The sequence below is a fragment of the Oryctolagus cuniculus genome, chromosome 2 (assembly GCF_051225735.1).
Source record: "Oryctolagus cuniculus isolate XC-2025 breed Fujian yellow rabbit chromosome 2, ASM5122573v1, whole genome shotgun sequence".
Taxonomy (NCBI): Eukaryota; Metazoa; Chordata; class Mammalia; order Lagomorpha; family Leporidae; genus Oryctolagus; species Oryctolagus cuniculus.
The window spans coordinates 166,143,250-166,157,881 of NC_142868.1; positions in this window are offsets into that span (position 1 = coordinate 166,143,250).

The window sequence follows — 14,632 nt, forward strand, 5'->3', positions numbered from 1 at the left end:
CATCTATTGCAAGTTTTTAAACTTTATTTTTGCCAGCTGCAGATTTTTTCTGGTATTGTTTCATTTTGAGGACCACATGTGTACTTTCCCCTCTGCACAGGAGAGGTACTAGAGTGCTAGAGAAAGTGACTGATTATGCTCCCTAATGAACTGCTACAAAACTTACAAGACTAGAGACTAGATATTTCCTCCATATTTTTATTGTACATTCTTGTACCATATTATGAAATACACTAACCAGTATATTTTAAGTGAAAAACAATAGGAAAATTGGTATTCTTCTCCCATAATTATACTAGTGTAATAGTATTACAATGCAGTTTTTTTTAAACATATAGATGAGGGCATAAGGGAGAGTTCAGGAGATCTCTTACGTTTGGATTTATGGCAGGAATTTCCTATTAAACCTGTGTTTTCCTGTGGCCTAAATCTATGCATTTGGCTTGAGGACTTGTGTGATTGTCTTACCCTCCAAGTTCCTGGTGCAGAGCAGACTATCCTGGGGTTCTCCATTTAGAGGAGCCTTCAATCGTCACTGAAACACAGCCTTGAGTTTATCTTGTTCTTTTTATTTTAAAGTTTATTTATTTGAAAGGCAGAGTTACAGAAAGAGAGGGAGAGGCAGAGAAACTGAGGAAGAGGGAAAGAGAGGGAAGGAGGAAGGGGGTGGAGAGAGAGAGACAGACAGAGAAAGAGAGAATGAATATCTCCCATCTGCTGGTTCACTCCCCAAATGGACACAACAGCCAGGGCTGGGCCAGACCAAAGCCAGGAGCTTCCACTGGGTATCCCACATGGGTGCAGGGGCCAAAGCACTTGGGTCATCTTCCGCTGCTTTCCCCAGGCCATTAGCAGGGAGCTAGATTGGAAGTGGAGCAGCTGGGACTTGAACCAGTACCCATATGATGAAGATAAAGAAGTAATGCATTTCCTTGCAGACTTTTTATCTCTATTAATGTGATTTCACTACATTCATAGCAAAGAGGAAGGGGAAATGGGCTTGTGCTAATCACAGAGCTGGTAGACTCTCACTCTAGCTTACTATCTTTTTGTAGCCCTGCCCTGGAACTCTTCTAGTTCTTCTGGCTGCAGAATACAAGGGCACATCAAAAAATTCATGGAAAATGCAATGCATACTATGAAAAAACCGTGCATGGCTTTCCAAATTTTCTTGTGTCAAAATAAACTTATCTTTGAATTCCACATTCCATGAATTTTTCAGTCTCTTTATACAAGTTGTCTAGTTGTGTCACCTTGTACAACATACTATTTGTAAGCATAAATGGCAGCAGGAGGAGACAGGAAACCCGGGGATACAGGCAGAAAGATAAGAAGGAGTATATAACAGTGAAGTAAAGCAAATGGGGCTTCTTGTCCTTTGGAAGATCATGGCAGATGAGAGTGGTTTCACATATAGGCTGTGGATCAAGGTTGCCTAGGTTTGAACCCTGGTGCTACCACTTTTCAAGTGTTCATGTTGGGCAAGTTACTTCATTGCTGTGTGCCTCAGTGTCTTTACCCATAAAAAATTAGAGTTTTTATGAAGCCTAACTAAATTAATATTATGTTACCACTAGTAATGATGATGTTGATAATGATAATGATGATGTGTTAGTGATAATGACAACGACTGATGTCTTTTCACATGCTTTTGGGCATATTGATATTCTCATGTCCCTTTCCCAAGATTTCTCTTAATTCCATCTCAGATCACTCCACCAACTTGGGACCACCATTAAGTAGTCCAATTCTATTCAGTAGAGCAAAGCTCTCCTTGTCTCTCTTAATCTAGAAGTTGTATGAACCTCTACCATTAAGATAGAAACATTTTCTCACTCAGTATCTTTTTTTACAGATTTAATCAAAACATTTTACTCTGATTTGGACATCCTTAGTGCCAAAAATCCAAGTCACTTCCATTACCAGCCTGAATTTTTTGCTACTCTGCTGATTTAGGATTTGTCCTTGAGCACCTTGATGGGCCACCCCTTATTTTCAGGTTGCTTTTTCAATCTCTTTCCTTCTTGAGCCTCTTTGCTTCCTTCTTTCCTCAAGGAGTTCTCAGTGAGCTCCTGGCTCCCTGGTAGGGCTACAACACTTATGGCATAATGATTTCCCTCACATAACTCTCTTTGCTTCCCTGAAATGTGACTACCTGTCATCTCTGCAAGTCTGGTTCCTGCGTATCAGCCAAGATTTATCTCATGACACGTTCCCACAAGGTCTTCCCATGAGTCCTTCTCCATATTCTAATTTTTCACTCACGGTCTATCCTTGATGGATGGATGTTTTTGCAACATTTTGGTGCAAATTTAAACTCCTGGACTAGGTGAAGGGGTATCTGAAAAGCACAGATAGTAAAATATAATATATAGGAGAAAATACATGACTTGGTTTGGAGCCTGCAATTCCTGTAGTGAAATATACATGGAAAGAAATAAATAGTAAAATAGACATGCCTTACCAGCTTTTCACTAAAAGACATTATCTCAAATGCCTACAAAACGATTCTCAACAAAGACTTCTTAATTTTATGACCATGATAGGAATATTTCTCAATATATTAGGTCATGTCAAGTTTTCTCTTTATAATACTAGCACCCAAAAAAAAAGGCCTGGTACACAGTTGGGGTTCAGATTTTGCTGAATGAATAAAGATGAAGGTACATCTTTTACTTCCTATGCTATGCTTCAGTTCTGGAAAATATTTTATATTAGAATGACACTAATTTGGTTTTACAAATGCCCTAGTCAAGCCATTACTTCAGAATTTACTGCTTGACTCTCAATAAAGCAATGAGGGGAAGAAAGAGAAGAATATAAACATTGCAAGTGGTTATTGTGAGCACAAATGGAGAGAACTGCATTTAGTAACTGGCTGAGATAAGGAGGAGGGCAGGAACAAGGAGTCTAGGCCTTGTGCTCATTCTTGTTTATGTCATGTAAGTGATTATTCTGAATGCCGTGTACCTCTCAACCACACAGTTCTGCATAATCACAGTAATGTGTATAACTGGGGTGATTGCTTTCTGTGGGTGTATCAAAATACATCTGAATTTCAAATATTTTGTTGTGACCTCAAGTGATGCTTTCTAATTCTTTTTAAAGTTACATAAAAATTTCCACACCATTTCAATTATTTTGCAAATTTTGAACCAAATATCGTTTATTTAAGTAGGCTTAAAATTTATATTAGTAAATATGAAATGCATACATTTATTTATTATATATATATATATATATATACACACACTCTCCAAATGCCCACAATGATTGGGACTGGCTGCGGACATGTTGGGACCAGAGCCAGGAGCTAGGAATGCAATTCAGTCCTTCTTAGTGGGTAGCAGAAACACAATTACCTCAGTTATCACTGCTGTCACTAAAGGACTGTTTTAGCAGGTAGCAGAGTCAGAGGGTGGAGTTTGGAATTGAACCCAAGCACCCTGATGTGGGACATGGACATTTTCACTTCTAGCCAATTGCCTGCTCTAATTTTTTTTGAGAAGCATAAACCTGAGAAAGAGGACAAATAAAGCAAAAAATAACTTTGTGAAAAGGCAGAGGTGGGGACCAGTCACTCTTCCATGAAACACTTAAATAAAGTTTGAGTGTTAATTAATTTTTTCAAAAAGGATTTACTTTCTTCATAAATGATTAGATCAAAATTACATGTTATGTAAGGCCTAGAAAATATGGTATATGTGGATATATACAGACAGATGGACAAGATGTTAAACTGGAAGTTCTGGTTGAGATGCTGAGATCTGGGCAATCCCAGAAGTTATCAGACTACAGTTTCAAAGTGGGTGCTCAGACACCAGGCAGACAGGCTCATCTGCACTGGATGCACTCATACATGAAAAGGCTGAGTTGTTGGGCACGAAGGAAGGTTAAGTAGAAACCTGCACTGGAAGAGCCTGTATTCTCCTTCCCCATACCAGAGTCATTACACAGTTGCTAGGCAGCCGTTAGAATAGTCATGTCTCCACCCTCTTCATGATGCCTGCTCGCAACTGGTTTCCATGCTTGGATGAAGCAATGTGTCTCTTAGAAAAATCAGATGGGTTATTCACCAAGTATGGTTTGTTTTCAGTAGGTTTTTTTACAATGAAAAATTTACAAAAAATTTATGACTCTGAGCCAGCTCTGAGGTGAGTCAGCTTATACACTAGAATATGATTACCATGTGATTAACAGCTTGATTACAGAATGATCCAACCTGCATGTTTGGCAAGTCGTCAAATATCTGTTAATAGAGTGTCAGAGAAACTCATGTGATGGTTGAATGTCTTCTGTGATGAGCATAAGAATCTGTTTAGGAAGTCCCAGCCAGTTTCCACATCACGTTTTGTGTACTTGCTAGTACCAGGAAAATTCCTGATGTGTAGACCAGATATTCAAACAGAACGAACAAAAGCTTTTTTTGGGGGGATTCTTGTGCACCCTTGGTGTTACTGACTGAATTACATTAAATACAGCCAAAACTTACAAATTTGCATCGTAGCCTTCAGTACCTCAGACTGTGACTTTGTTTGGAATAAGGTTATTGCAGATGTTTCTGGTTAAGATGAGGTCTTGGAAAGGTGGGCCTCTAATCCACTGGGACTGGTGTCCTTATAAAAGTGGAAAGCTGAAATTTGGACAGAGACTCACTCATGGGGAAAATATCACATGAAGAAGAAGGCAGAGATAGTGTGGGTGATGCTTTCATGAGGCAAGGAACACCAAAGGCTGCCAGTAATCTTTTCTCTGGGGGAGAGGCATGGAACACATTCTCTCTCCTAACCCCAGAGAGAACCAAGCCTGCTGACACCTGATCTCCCTTCTGGCCTCCAGGTCTGTGGTAAACTTCTCTTGTTTAAGCTGCCCAGTTTGTGTCCCTTTGTTAGTGCAGCCCTAGGAAATTAACACCCTGGGCTTAGGAAGTGAAGGGGGATTTTCCAGTCTGTGGATGCCTTTCACTACTTTCACTGCTTTATATGTTCTCATCATTTGGGCCCATTTTCTTCCCTTACTGAAAACTACCCTTATCATTCCCAGATTGGATGTCTTCTTGAGAGATTAATTTGGTTGAGTATGCAAAGATTTACTAAATGGCTGTGGAATATGCTTAGAATGTCTAACTCTAGCAAATTTGGCGAATTTCAGGTTGCACACATATGCTTTCTGTAATCCCAGAAGTCAAGGCAAATGTCATCTAAAATGGTAGACATTTATCATACTCAACAATGAGATGGAAAGACAGCAAAGTTGTAGTTATGAGATCACTTAATAGGAAATGACAGTTGGAATGGAGGACCCTATATGTTATGCATACATGAATGTGTTTTATTCTATAAATAATGAGAGCTACAAATAGCTTCAACAAAAGAGTGACATGATCAGATTTTTAAAACAGTTACATTGCAATAGTTGTAGATTCACAGGAAGATGTAAAAAATAATGTATAGGGAGGTCCCATGCATCCTTTACCTACCTTCTGTCAATGTGAATGTCTTGCATTATTGTAGTGTAACAACAAAACCAGAAAATTGATGTTGATGTAATCCACTTGGGTTATATAGATTTCACTGGTTAATGCTTGTACTCTGTGTGTGTGTGTGTGTGTGTAGAGCAGGTTATGTATTTCTATGCAATTTGTAGTATTGTATAACTACCACTTTAATTAAGCTACTTTATTTTACCATTAAAACAAGACTCCCTCCTGTTTCCCTTTTATAACTATGTTCATTTCCTTCCTTCACCCCTGAACCATTTCAACTACTAATCTGATCATCATTGTTATTATTCTAAATTCATAAATGTTACCTTAACAGAATCATGCAGTATGTATCCTTTTGCCATTGGCTTTTCTTCCACTCAGCATAATTTCCTTAAGGTTCATTGAAGCTAAGTATATCAGTAGTTCATTCCTTTTATTGCTTAGTAGTATTTCATGGGAAGTATGCTCTGGAGTTTAACAATTCACTTATTGAAGGGTTTTTGGGTAATTTTTGTCCATTAAAACTAAAGCTATTGTGATATTCATGTACCAATTGCTTGTGTGAAAATAAGTTTCTGAGGTCGGCATTGTGGCATGGAGGTTTAAGTCACTGCCAGTGAAGTCAGCATCTCATTTGGATGCCAGTTTGTTTCTTGGCTGCTCCACTTCTGATCCAGCTCCCTGCTAATGCACCAGGGTAAGCATGGGAAGGTGGCCCATGTACTTAGGTCTCTGCACACATTGGGAGGGACCCAGGAGAAGCTTTTGGCTCTTTGTCTTCCACCTGGCCCAGCTCCTGCCATTGCAGGCATTTGGGGAGTGCACCAGCAGATGGAAAACTTCTCTCTGTCTCTCCCTCTCTGTAACTCTGCCTTTCAAATAAATAAATCTTAAAAAAGAAAGTAAGTTTTCATTTCTCTGGGTTGTATGCCCAAGAGTGCTATTGCTGGACTGCATGGTTAGATTATTTTAGTTTTCAAAGGAAGTGCCAAACTACTTTCCAGAGTGACTCTACCATTTTATATTCTCACCAGTGATTCAGTTTCTCTACATCCATCCCTGATGCTGGTACTACCACAATTTTAGCCATTCTGTTAGGTGCATTTATAGCTCAGTGTGGTTTAATTTGCATTTGCCTTATGGCTCACCATGTTGAACATCCTCTCATGTGCTTATTTGCTATCTGTATATATTCTTTGCCATATCTGTGCATGTCTTTTGGTCATTTTTAAGTGGGATTGCTTTTCCTAATGTTAAAATTTAAGAGTACTTTTTCTATTTCAGGTATAAGTCATTTGTCAGATGTGGTTTGTGTGTGCTTTCTTATAATCTATAGTTTGTCTTTAATGGAGGTTTTTGCAGAGCAAAGTTATTAATTTTGATAAATCAACTTTATTGATTTTACTTTTATGTACCATGATTTTGATGTCATGGACATGACCAGGTTCATATTTTTGAATGTGAAGGAAGAAAGGGAGAGCATGGAGAAAGGTGGGCACGTTCAGGATTAGTTCAACAGTGGAAGCAGAAAGGCTGAAGTATCAGTGTGAGGGGAGAAAAGGGACACCACAATCAGGTAGCAGATCTAATAGGACTTCATGATTAATTATACATAGGGTGAGGATACGTGATATTTGGGGTTAGGAAATATTGTGGGAGAGTTTTTCCATTAACTGGAATCCTTATATGAGGGAAGAAGGGAGGGGTTTGGAGATAGAGCCAGAGTGGCCAAGACTTGAGATCAGACAGGGTGAGCTTAAGGTGCCTGTAGAACATTCAAGGTGAAATTAGTGGGCATTTAGAGATGAGTGTACAGCTCAGGTGAGCGTTCAGACCTGAAAACATAGACCTGAGGTCCACCATCTCAGGTGTGCTAACACTGGTAGTAAGAAAGACCATCTGGGCACAGACCTGCTGTTTCAATTCTGCATATAAAATCAGTAGGCAGTGCAGGGCTCGATGATGTAGAAAATCTGACAATTGGTCAGAGGACAAGAAATTCCAAGTTTTCTTTTATCAAGAGCTTCTGAATACCTGAGTTAGTGAGAATGATGAGGCATCCAGCATCTTCCTTTGGAAAGTGGTGTATCAGGGATGATTCTAATTTATTTTGGGGTTATTGAAACTTACATGTATGAGAGTGACATCAGTAGGGCCCGACTTTCACCTTCAATTCTCTCCAACCCATCTTTCTGTTTTACATTTATGCTAAGTCAGTAGGGATTAGCATCCTATTTAGTTTGGAAGGGCAGTAATGTGTTTCAGCCTGCTATAGCCACATGCTACGTGAGGTTAATATAAGATAAAGGAAAATTGAAAGTTACAAAACGTAGGAGCCTATAGAAATAGGTATCTGAAGACCGGTGTTTGATCAGCGTGTGCCATCTAAGCCTTTAATTTTTAAAATGCCCAAGCACACTGATTTGTTTTCATGCTGTGAGTGAACGGAAAGCAAGGCTGAAATTCTTTGCAAAAACAGCCGCTGCCTGTGGTCTCATAAAATAATGGCTCCGCGTTCTGGAGCTGAAAGTCCGCCCTGCCCTCAGATACACAAGCTGTGCTTGTAGGAAAAAAAAAATACACAGGGAGGAGCACACTTAGCTTTGTTAAGCAGGGGTTTTCAGAGATGTTGTGCTGAGAGTTGTGGCCAATTAACCGTGAGTGTTCTGAGAACTTGGTCAGACGGATTCTCGGGTGCGACCGGCTCTCCCAGTGACCACGTACACAGACCTCCTCCAGCCGCCCTCCCTGCTTCGTTCCTCCAGCAGCGTTCGCGGCCACCATCAGCGCACGCCAGCAGGCCCGCCTGCCTTTCCTTGCGATCAGGCTGAGGAGAGTAATTGGTTAGAAATCAAAATTCCTCTTGAAGGCAATTTGAAATGCGGAAAGGAGGTGATTGTGTGAGCAATCAATGAGTCTCCATGTGCATAGGGCTGAGAGGAAGCAGAAGTGCACCGTGCCCAGCAGGTGGCAGTGTGAGCACGTGGCGAGGCCATCAAACCCCGCCCCTCCCGCCCCGCCCCTGAGGACCTGGCAGCTGGTTCTGCACGTCTTGAAGGTGGATTTCCAGCGCTCTACCTCTCGCCTTTCACACCCTGGGAATACACTTTAAAAGCCTTTCCATTTGATAATTTATAGAAGTATCCCTTTTCTGTCTTCTATCCAGTGACTTATGTTGAAAGGCTAAGCTCTTTCAATAAACGAGTAACCCACACAATATGAGGGGAAATAAAATGCTTTATAGCCATTGGATGGCAAGTGTTTGTCCGCCTTAAACAATCCGATGGCAGAATGATCAAGTAAGGACAAGGTCGTGGTTTTGATCTCTGCAGAGGCCAATTAGTTTTGTTCTACCCCGCGGTCAAAGGCCTCACCTTAATTGTGTTTAACACCTGGAAATGCCAGTTTTGCATGTGGAGGTCAATGCTGAAGTGTTGTTCAGTCAAAGAAATTCACTGAATGTGAAGAAAAAAAGAAGATTGGTCTTAGGGTCATGCAGACTTGAGTCTCCATCCCTGCTCTTTCACTCAGTGGCTCTGCACCTACGTGGTTATTGTGGTTATGTAAGTAATTGTCTGAAACTGTTTCTATAGGTGAAAGACATGTGCCTGGCACACAGTGAGAGCTCAATCAAGTGTAGCTAGAAATAATAATGATGTTAAGATTAATTGACTGGCCATATGACAACCTACCCAGATTCCTTTAACATCAAGGAGAACCTATTTTTTGTCCTTATGTGGTTTGAAAAATGCTTCAATGAACCGTCTATGTAGAGCCTTATTCTTTCTCCCCTTCTTGGTCTCAGACTGCTTACAGGGTCCTGAGATGGGAAGAGCAGGTCAGAATCCATTGTTCTCATGTCACTGTATTTCACAGCCAAATATCAATGACTATTGAATGATTACCTGTTCTGTCAGCTTCAGAACTACATGCAGAGTATGACACATGGGCCAGACGACTTCTCCAAGGGAAGGCCACCCACTTTCCCTGCTCTTGGAACGTGCACACGCTACGTTACTTAGATGGCACCTCTGCCTCCTGTTTCATCCGTGGTTATGCTGTGGCACCTGCATTCTGGCGCTCCCTCTGAGGGATGGCTGCACTCCCATCCAGTTTTGCAAGCCAGGTGCCTAGCAGTTGTGCTTGACAGCCTACCTTCTCTATGCTTCTTGCCCACTTACCACATTGCAGCAGACTCATCTCTAAAACATCTTCCTACAGTAGCCTGCCATTTGATGTGCTGGCATCCACTCTGTCCCTTCACTGTGAACTTTTCCCCTCTAAAGTTGAAGTGAAGGTTGTGTCTGACTGCAATGTTACTTGAAGGCAAGGCTGTTAGTACTTCTATCTGTAGGTGTAGGAGCACTTTACGTTTAGGAGTTATTCTTTGTACTGTACATAGGAGTGGGGGGACTATGCTTTGCTATGCTGGGAATGCATGGAAGAAGGATAATACTGTTATCAAGAAGTTCACATTCTTTTGGAAAGAGATTGACATGTAGATGAAATACTACAGCAGTGTGTCTTCCTGCAGGCCCTGGCTGCAGTGTGGGTGGAGGCAGAAGTGGAGAGGCAAGAGAGCTTCATGGAGGCATCTGTTTGACAGACACCTGCGCAGGGCTGTGGGCTTCCTGCTTGGGGTAAAACTACTGCATTCATGGGACTTGTAGTTTACAGCACTGGGAGCTCAAAAATGATACCCCAGATGCTGAGTACTGTGAATTGAAGAACACTGGAAGAGTCTCCAGAAAAAAATCGATTTCTTTTTCCTGTGCTTTCTGCTGCTGTCCTTTTTTCTCCAAACCAAGCCATAGAAGCTGTAATTCCTCTTCCCCTAGATGTGTCATAGAAACCAGAACCCCTTTCCTGCAAACCCAGCCATAAAACTAAGAAATACCACTTTAATCTCCCCCTGCCTTTCTGTGTAAGAACTAGTAATAGAGAATTCTTTGATCACCTTGTCACATAAAAAATCCTAAGACATAATTCCAGAGGAGATCCTGTCTCACACTCAGAAGGAAGGACTGCTACCTAGAGAGACCAGGAAGAATCCAAACAGGTAAGTCTTGAGGGCTTTCCCCTCCTAAGTCTTTTACCATTATTAGATCATATCCTTTTTGTCCAATCACGTTTTTAAGTGGCTGTCCATGCTTCATTGAATCCGCGCATAAAAACAAGACAGTTTTTCCTGGTTTGTGTTTCCTTTTCTGAATTCTCTCATGTTACATAAAATTGTGGCTAAACAAACTGATCATGCTTTTCTGTTGTTAACCTGTCTTTTGTTATAAGAGAGTCAGCCAGGACCCTTAGAATGGAGGAAAGTGATCGCACCTTTCCTCCCCTGCCAGAGAAAGCAGGTCATTAAGTAAGATTAAGCAATTATGTGCATACGTAAAGAAATACTTACAGATTACACTTGTCATTATGAAGGAATAGAACAGGTACCCTGAGAGAGAATCACAGGGCCATGATCTTGTTTGGCCAACTAGGAGAGGTCTCCCAGAAAGTGGCGCTTGAACTGAGTGTGGGAGACTGAGCAGCAGGCAGGCAGCATTCTCTGTAGGAAGGGCCCGTGTACATGTGAAGTAGGAAGAGATCCTGGGTTCACAGATCTGCAGACTGGCCAGTGTGGCTGGAACACAGGGAGCAAGGGGGAGAGTTTGAAGGGCCAAATAAGGCCAAATAATGCTTGGAGGGTTGGATCTTACTCAGTTGTAATGCATAAGGAGACACCCAATATTTTAAAAAAGGGGGTACCACAATGGGATTCATATGCAAAAATCAGCCCAGATGGAGTTTGGAAGCTGGATCTGAGAGGGGCAAATAGGAAAGTGGGCGGAACAATAGGGGGATTCTACTTGGGGAATTCTATTAAGTAGCTGAGTGGGCCATGCATGTGGCTGGAGCATGTTCCTCAGCCGCATGTGAACAAGCAGACATGGTTGGATAGAAAAGATCAGGGCAAGGAAACAGAATGAACATAACCAGGAATCAAGAGGAAGCAAATTGTGGCAATGGAACTGGTTTCGAAAGGAGCACAGAGAGGATCATGAGGGGACTGCTGGTCAGGGAGAGGGGAGGGCGGTCACATGCCATTGCCCACAGTCTATGCCAAGAGATAGAGAGTTGTCTGGAAGGGTCGAGCTATGGAGGATTTGAAATGGACACTTAATGGGTGAGCTTTGCATTGTAGAAGGTGCTCTTTTGGGATACTAGAGGGAGACCAGAGATCTATGATTTACTGAAATATGCTGGGGACATGAAAAAAATGGTGTTTCCCTAATAGCTGTCAACAGTGACGACTATCATTTATCAAATGCCCATCTGTGGTTGCCATAGTGACAGGGACTTGACATCTGTCATTTCAAATCTTCCTCGCTGGATTCCCCAACACTGCTCCTCCAATTAGGGACTGGAACTGGAAAAAGCACAAGGCGAGCAGGATACTTCCTTCAGCCACCCCTGCTTGTAGCCAAGGAGCCTCTTATCTCCTTGGAGAGACTTTTTGTTGTCATTTTGCAGATAAATAAATCACAATTCTTTCGTGAAGTTGCTTTTTCTAAAGGTGATAGACCTGGGTATGTTGCTAAAGAGGGATTTGAATCACAGTCTGTCTGATTCCAAAGCCCGTGTTATTTCCATTATATCACTAGTTCCTCCTGATGTGGGCCTGAGTACCTTAATTTTCACTCTACATTCTTGCTCTTCACAGAGATAAGAATTCTAAGTGGTGGCATCGTAATGTGCATGAATAAGATCAGGATTTATTCAATAGTGAGAGAGAAAAACATGCATTCATGCTTGAGTGTGGGCCACCCCACACAGAGAAATACCTGCCATGAATGGATCGGAGGGGTTGCCCTTGAGACAAGAAAAAGCCTGAATACTCTGCACCACGGTCGGGGCTAAAAGAGGGTTCTCTTCTATTTTCAGATTCTTTTATGAGATAGAGGGTGATGCCTTAGCATATGTGAAGCCTTCTGGGAATATGATGGCACCTCTAATTGGAGCTTAATATCCATGTAGTCATCATGATGTCTCCCTCTCCCTTGTCCTGGATGAAACACAGGGGCATTGTGGGAAGGTGGGCATTTTTGACTGACAGGTAAAGAGATAACATTATATTGCAGGGCTTGCAAGACTTCCAGCTCACTTAGACCTAACTAGCTGCCTGCCTATTCATACCATATCACTCCTCTCTCTAGTGAGACCTATGGCAGTGGGGTTAGTGAGCTACCGTAGGTGGTTATTGAACTACTGATGTGAGCACATTGAGGACAATGGTCATGTATTATTCATTGCTATACCCTCTGCCCTGCCCCTTGCCCCTCAACCAAGCCCTACAGATGAGTTTGCTGACTAAATGAACCTATAGAAAGGGATGAAAGTTTTCCTGTTAAGAATCTGAACCTGGCTGGCGCCGTGGCTCACTAGGCTAATCCTCCGCCTTGCGGCCCAGCACACCAGGTTCTAGTCCCGGCTGGGGCACCGGATTCTGTCCCGGTTGCCCCTCTTCCAGGCCAGCTCTCTGCTGTGGCCCAGGAGTGCAGTGGAGGATGGCCCAAGTGCTTGGGCCCTGCACCCGCATGGGAGACCAGGAGAAGCACCTGGCTCCTGCCTTCAGATAGGCGCAGTGCGCCGGCCGCGGCGGCCATTGGAGGGTGAACCAAGGGCAAAAGGAAGACCTTTCTCTCTGTCTCTCTCTCTCACTGTCCACTCTGCCTGTCAAAAAAAAAAAAAAAAAATCTGAACCTCTCTCTATTCCACTGACCACTTGAGCGTTTGTCTTTTCCTATGAGAAACAGAACAAGAAGAGAGCTGCCTGTCTGTTCCTCCATGGTTTTTATGGATTGATCAGCTGCTTTGGCTGCAAGGAATTCAAGCACAGAACTCAAGTTCCCCTCTTGGCTTCCTTTAAACTTCCTGCTCACACTTAAGCCCAACTCACCCAAACCCACATGCCCTCAGTTCATGTTCCTTCATTCTGAAGCATCTGCAGGACTGCCAGTTGGAAAACCAGAGTGTAGGTTCATTGAAAGGTTATGGATTAGAGCCACCTAATGGAATCTGACAATTATGCACACACATCACTACAGAGAAGCAGGGTTGCTGGAAGAAGAGATGCTGGTTGTGAGCCAATTAAAATGCATGCTGCGTAACAACAAAATTTTTCCACAGTGCTAGCTAACAGTAGGATTTAATTATGCAGTAATAAAAAATGGAGAAACAGCAGTAAATTACATTTTATTTCTGTGAATGATCTTAGTCCACTAGCTAAAATCTACAAATTACATAAAACAAATATTTCACATGAAATCACAGTTTGTAGAGCAGAGGTTGTGCAGAAGGCATCGTCATTTATTGTTGCCACCTTGCTGCCTCTGGTTAAATGGCGTGACTGGGGTTAAAATGGAGTTGGCACATTGTGGGTGGGGCCGTGAGTGAAAAATTCCAAGTCCAGAGATGATGAAAAGGAATTTGCATGGTTTGCAGAGCTGGTGGAGGGTCTTCTTTGATTTATTCCAGCTTCAGGGCCCTGGTGAAAGGAGGGAGATACAGGTGCAGAGGAAGAGGGTGTTGGCTGTGCCTGAGGCAGAGGAGCACAGTGCTGCCCCACTCAGAACTTAGCCTGTTGGCCTCTACTGCAAGGAGGGCATGACTTGGAAGCATCCTGCTTCCCTGTGCTCCTGCCAGTTCCAACCTCCCCTTTGAAGAGCTGTGCTGATAAACTCTGTGGTGCCTAAAGCTTACAGAATTTTGAGAAAAAAGGTCAAAAATAGCTTATTTTTTTCAAAGTTAATAAAATGACTGTGTGAAAATCTGGCTAGGGTTTAAGTTTAATTAGTTTCACACAAATCCATCTTTATCTATGACCCTGGGGCATACATATTTACAAGATGTGTAGCCCTGTGAAGGTTTTTATTAACCTCACACAGTGAACAAATCACATGGAAGACAGGTAAAACGGCATCTCTAACTTGCCACTCAGTTGTGCACATTTGGTCCAGATATATGAGAACTGACAGCCATTTATTGGGGGCTTACTTTGTGCCAGGCACTGTTAATCTGCCTGTGCTTTGTTGCATTATGCCTTCCCAACATGATGTTCACCTTCACCTACCACTTTCTGGTCTATGGGTCTACCCA